Below are 6,242 nucleotides of genomic sequence, written 5' to 3'. Positions count from 1 at the left end.
AGGCTGCGCTGGCTTCATCTCAGGGTTTTTCTCTTGATGGAGTGTAAGGCAGGGCGGCGGCAGCTCTCCAGAGACTCTTAAAAGGGAGCTTGAAGAAATAACTAGCCAGTAAGAAGTTGCCTGTGGAGTTTTGAGGCCTGGCTGAGTTTTCTTAACCTCCTAATCCCAACTGTCCAATTACAGTTTACAAGCCCTTGGGGCCTGCAGCATTAAGTAAATGAGGAGGAATGGCCCCACACAGAGGGAACAGATATATCCAATTCCCATCGGAGGAGAGGTGACCTATTAGGACATTCATGAAAACAGTCCCTGAGGTAGACAGAACAGTCCCCTCCAGACTGCCTTCCACCTTGCCTTCATGCACTGTTCCGGTTTTTAAGCTTATCTGGGGACAAATGTCATTAACACAGCTAACTTCTGCAGGAGCGCCCTGTGAGATCCCAACTCCTGAATGAACTCACCCACCCCAGGATCCCCATCTCCAAATGTAGGACACCATCCAGCCTTCCCAGCAGCAGGGATCGCAGACGCCAATAAACTGACACCTCCAGTTCAGACTCTCAAAAACAGGTGCTTTGGCCTTGGAGAGGAGCAGGCTGCAGGAGCCCCAGAACATCTGTGTCCTGTAGTGAACCCAGGTGGCTCTTGGCTTTACTCCAGCCTCAGTTTCTCCCTGTGCATGCAGAAAAGAGGTATGAACCCTTCAACACGAGGGTTCCCCTCCCCTGCCCTTTCTTACTGCTTTCTCTGTGGTAAAGAAAAGGCCTCCCACAGAAGCTGAAGGGAAGCTCTGAAGGTTGGGTTTTGGGTGTTCAGTGTGTTTGATTCTGTGTCGGGGTTACCTTTTTATTGAGAATTATGCCATCTTATCAAACAGAGGTCAGTAAGGCCTCATTAGATATTTGTGCTGAGGTACGATCTGCATGAAATAAAACTATCAATCCTCAGAGTTGTTTGGAGTCATGGAATAAATAAGATGAAAAGTTACATGCACAGAAGTGCCTCAACCACTGCTCAGTCCTGAGATATATGAAGGCTACACAGCAGCACAGTCTGTGGAAACCCGTGGGGGCTTTCCATTTCCTGTAGAACAGTCTAGAACCCAAAGTGCAAGACATGAAGGCGCTTGCCAATGGAGTTGAAGGGTGCGTCTTGTCTGTGGCTGGGCTGCACTCCACACTGGGCACATGAGAGAGAGGGCGAAAGGCTGCTGGCGGCTCTGCACTTCCTTACACTGCTCTGTTTCTGTCCACCGAAGGCCTTCCTTATCTGTGACGGTCAGGAGCCAGCTCCTCCCCTGGAGTTCGTTCTCCTGATTAAATTAACGCTTCCCAGTGGTATAGCTGCATGACACACATCCCAGGGATGATGACACAATCAAGGGAAGTGACTTAAAGAGAGGAAAGGCTGTCTAGGCTCATAGTTTCACAGGAACCAGTCCACTGACTGCTGCCTTTGGGTCTGTGGTGAGACAACACGTCAGGTGGGAACACATGCTAGAGCAACCTGCTGAGAAGAAAAGAGTGAGGACTAAAAGGAAGAGTAAGGGGGATTTCCTCCTCAGTGTGTCCTTCAAGAGCAAACACCCCAACAACCCTCTGGGCGTCTTGTCACCAGGGTTCCATCATCTCTCAGAGCACTTCAGGCGGGGCCTTGGCCTTCCTTCTGTCTGTAGACTACTAGGGACCATCTCAGGTCCAAACCATGCCAGGCAGCCCATTTCATTGTTCAATAGTAATTCTGAGAAATTTGCCACTTTCCATCTTGTAGCACTTGTCATGACTAGCTGCTGGAGGTCTGGCCTGATGAACTTTCCTTAAGGATATATAGCAAGTACATGGTGAGCTAGCCCTAGGGAGAGTATGGACGGAGAGATGAAGGCACGTGGCTTTGTGTGGGCTCTGGACAAGCATGGGCTGATAGAGTGCCTTGAGGCTGCAAGCTACGCCATGCCCAATTTCATGTCTCCGATGGTGTCTGAAGCGCCACAGGCCGACCAGGGATGAATGCTGGATGTGATCAGAGCACAGGGCTGCAGGTACAGCTCTGGGGACAGTGTTTATGGCACAGGTACTGTCATGGTAGCTTGAGTGTGAACTGTCAGCATCCATGCAGGGGCCAGGCTTAGCAAGATCTAGAAACTAGGGGTGGGCGTGTCAGAGACACAGTGATCTCCAGAGCTGCCTGGTTAACCCTCTTAGTTTAAAGAGAACTCCATGTTCGTTATAGGGACTTTGTCTCTGGGAGAATGGAAGAAGGAAAAGAAAGGGGAAGAGGGGGGAGGGAGGAAGGGAAGGAAAGAAGGAGGGAGGGAGGGAGAAAAGAAGGAAGGAAAGGAAGAAAGGACCAAAGAGAGGGAGGGAGGGAGAGAGAAAGCAAAAGAAAAAATAAATGTGGAAAGCAACAGAGGAAAAGACCCAAAGATGACCTGTAGCCTTCATAGGAGTGTACATAGGTAAGCACACTGGCACATGCATTAATACAACACACACTTGCACGCCAAAAGAAGCATGAGTGTGCTACATACAATTGCTTCATGTTGGTCAAGTTGGAGATTAGGTTGGGCAGATTGAGGAACACGTGTAGCTCATCAGTGACACTGATGCTGTAGAATAGTGTGAGTAACACAAACCAACGTGTCAGGCATGGATGGTAGTGGCAATAGTGTCAGGCAGTGGTGGCAGCAGCAACAGTGTCAGGCAGTGGTGGTGGTGGGTGCTTGCTTATTGTTTTAAATTTTATTATGTGTGTATAGCATTTTGCTTGCTTGTATGTCTGTGTGCTGCACGTGTGCCTGCTGCCCACTGAGTCTATAAGACAGCATTAGATCCCCTGGAACTGGAGGTGCAAATGGTTGTGAACCAAGCCTGTGGGTGCTGGGAACTGAACCCAGGTCCTCCAGGAGAACATCAAGTGCTCTTAACCACAGAGCCATCACTCCAGCTCTGGTTTGTTTGTTCTTATGTTGAAATTCAGACATGTCTTTGGTGATAGTAAACTCAGTTTTGAGGACAGATGTAAGCACCATTTTTCACAAGTGCTTGATCCTTCCATGGAAGCTGGGTTTGGATTCTAAGACAGCCACTGGCTAGGCAAACACCCCATATAAGAGACTTACTCTCTCTGAGCCTCATTTTTCTTGGCTATTACGTCAAAGTTATAATATAGCCTCTTATGGGCATTACACTAATAATACATTAAATTACTATATGGACATGGCTGAGCTCAGGCCCCAGCCCCTGGGCAGTGCTGCCCATGGTGGGAAGAGTGATGCTGGTTCTGGAACAGACATGATGTTCAAAACATACCTGCAAGTTGTAATTGGCAGTGGTGATGGTGTGTGTCCCAAGGCAGTCACACGTAAACTCGGTCCCCAGTGATCCAGGAATGATCTCCGTCGTTAGCCTCCAGGATTCCCACTTCCCTGTTTACCAACGAGCCCTTGGAGCACTTTGCTATAGCAGAAAACAAAATATAAAAACTATTTTTTTATATAATTTAATGGATCTCCTTTCTTGTCAAGCTTTTGTCTTCTTCTAAGAATTCTTTTTCAAAAAATGTGTAGGGTGTGTGTGTGTGTGTGTGAGAGAGAGAGAGAGAGAGAGAGAGAGAGAGAGAGAGAACACAATTGTGTATGTGAGTAGGTATGTAAGTATGTATATATGTGTATAATTGTGTATGAGTGTGTACATGTGTGTAAGTGTGAGTGGTATGTTCTTGTGAGTGTGGATGAATAAGTATAAGTGTGTGTGAGGGTATGAGAGTGTGTGTAAGTAGATACAATGGTGGGGGTGAGTGTAAGTGTGTGGGGTGGGGTGGGTGTCGGAGGTAAACTTTGGTGTCACTTCTTAGTAACTATCGACATATTTTGGGGCACAGGGTCTCTCACTGGGACCTGGGGCTCACCGAGTAGGCTAGCCTGGCCAATGAGCCCCAGGGATCTCCTCAGTGCTGGGATTGCATGTGCCTGTTCCTATGCCCAGGGTCTCACATAGGTTCTGAGGAAGGGGCTCACAGTGCCATGCCTGGACGGCAGGCATTTGGCCGAGTGAGCTGCCTTCGCGGCTTGAGATGTGTTTTTATAATACGAATTATGTGCTTGTCCCACCTGCGGTTGGTGTCCCCAAGGACCACCAGCTTTTTTCCTTGGATGGTGGCCTCCTCCTGCTGAGGCTTGTGTTGGCTACTTTTGCGGCCTTTCTGGGTCACTCCTTCCTTCTTCTTCTTGGCTATGCCTCAGTTTACTCCGTGCCTCAGTCCCTGTTACTTTCATCTCCTAGTGAGGCTCTCTAAGGTTCCTCAGTTTGAGCGGAGAGAAATCAAACAGTGAGGTCATACGAGGTGTCGGTGTTCACGGTGAAGGCACTCAAGAGGCTGGCTGTGGAATGGGCCTGGCCAAATCGGCTATGCTAGCTGGCCAGCAAGCCCCGGAGACTTGCCTGCTTCCTCCTAGCCAGCACTGGGTCCCAGGCACGCCCACTCTGTGATCACGCTTGACTCGCTATGGTTTTCACTTGGTTTCTGTGGCTTCAGCTTTTGTTCTTGTGCTTGAGAGGAGAATTGCTCTGTCCCTCAACATTGTCTCAACTCCGTTTCTATTAAAAGAAAGTTACTCTTGGAAACCACGTTGGAGGAGTCAGGCCCGCCTTGTTTGTGTTGTTGGCTCTCTGCAAGATTATGCCAGACCATTATCTTGGAGTTGAGAAGCTTCCAGGTGCCATGGAAAGCATCAGCCGTCAGCCCCCCAAGGGGCCCCTGCTGGAATATCCGACAGATGTGGACACTGACATAATTCAAAGCTGTAAGAGTATATCAGTCCTACTCCTATATCAGGTCTACACTAGTCATGTTAGACTTCCTGGTAGTCATATGTCAGCATTTTGATTTTTTTGGCACACACACACACACACACACACACACACACACACACACACACACACACGTGTGGGGGTCTATGCATGCATTAGTGTTTGCATGTATGTGGGTATATGCATGTGAATGGGTGTGCATGAGTGTGCCCATGTGTGTGAAGGCTAAAGGCTGACACCAAGTGCTTCCTCAATTGCCCTGCGTTTCTGCTTACGGCCCCCTCCTCGCAGCCCCTGCAGTGACACTTCTTCTGGGCCTGTGATCTCTGACAGGTATGGGAATGGACTCCGTGGCTGTGAGCCCTCTGCTCTCCAAGTTGAAATGTTGTGTGTGCACACTTGTGTTTCTCAGGCTTCAGGAGTGAGCCCATGGCAGTGAGCTGATGTCCTGAGGGTAGGTGCTCATACTCAGGGTGCTCAGCTGATCAACGCCTTCTCTGGGGTGAGGGTGTGGCAAAGGCTACTGGAGTATAGGGTATTACAGATTTTTTAAAAAAAAAAACAGAGCTTGCTTCAGGTTTATTTGTAAAAACAGCATAGGACACTGGTCACCTGTAAATAGTGTGTAGGTGGGTGTGTCATACCAGTCCATCTGTCTTCACATAGGCAGAAGCCTTTTCTATGGAGCCCTCACAGGGGCCTGGGCAGCTTTGGGAGCCTGAGCTGGGGCTGCAGCCTGGGTCTCAGCTGCGGCTTTCGCCTTGGTTTGAACCGTGGGCTGTGGTTGGCAGAGCCTACGACCCTTGCTCATGTAGTTTCGAATCTTCTTCCCAAGCTTGGGATGAGCGATGAAAGCAAGCCGGCTGAGTTTGCAGCTGGGGCCCTTTGGCATCTTGGGCTTAACTGCCTTAGGCTTCATTCACAAGGGCCTTAATGGCCTCTGCACGGGCACTCATTGCCTTTGTGTTGTTTGCCTGCAGCTTCTTCAGGCCTTTCTTGTTGTGCTTCTTGGCAAAGCGCTTGTTCCTCAGGAACTTGGGGTCAAACCCCTTAAGAGATTTGTATCTTTGTGATGGGGCTTCTTGACGCCATTTCTGTGCCATTTGCGGGACTGGTTGTGTGTGGTGTGGTTCTTGGACTTGGCCATGTCTGCACCAATGGCATCGGATGCCGCATGGCCAACACTCACGGTAACCCGAGGCCATACAGATTTTTTTTAAAGTTCCCAATTAATAACTGAATGTCCTCACCAAAAAAATAAAGGTAATTTGAGGGTAAACTTGTAGTTCTGACAAAACAAACTGCAGAAGTGGGTCGGCTCTCACATTATTGAGATGCAGTGATGTCTGAGGAGAAGCACATTTGGATCCTGGTTCATATCCATCCCATCACTCATCCCTCATCACAAATCCCTTTTCTTTTCTCCACAGCCAC

At 49.0% G+C, this 6,242-nt stretch overlaps 1 pseudogene across 1 annotated transcript; it reads right to left on the bottom strand.

The window, feature by feature from the left end:
* Positions 1–5,402: 5,402 nt before the first annotated feature.
* Positions 5,403–6,004, bottom strand: LOC311595343 (large ribosomal subunit protein eL29-like; annotated as a pseudogene). The gene has a single exon. The product of its transcript is annotated as a large ribosomal subunit protein eL29-like (transcript).
* Positions 6,005–6,242: the final 238 nt, after the last annotated feature.

Source organism: Acomys minous (assembly GCF_964271855.1).
Source record: "Acomys minous genome assembly, chromosome: 1".
NCBI lineage: Eukaryota > Metazoa > Chordata > Mammalia > Rodentia > Muridae > Acomys > Acomys minous.
This window is presented reverse-complemented; position numbering and strand designations above follow the sequence as displayed.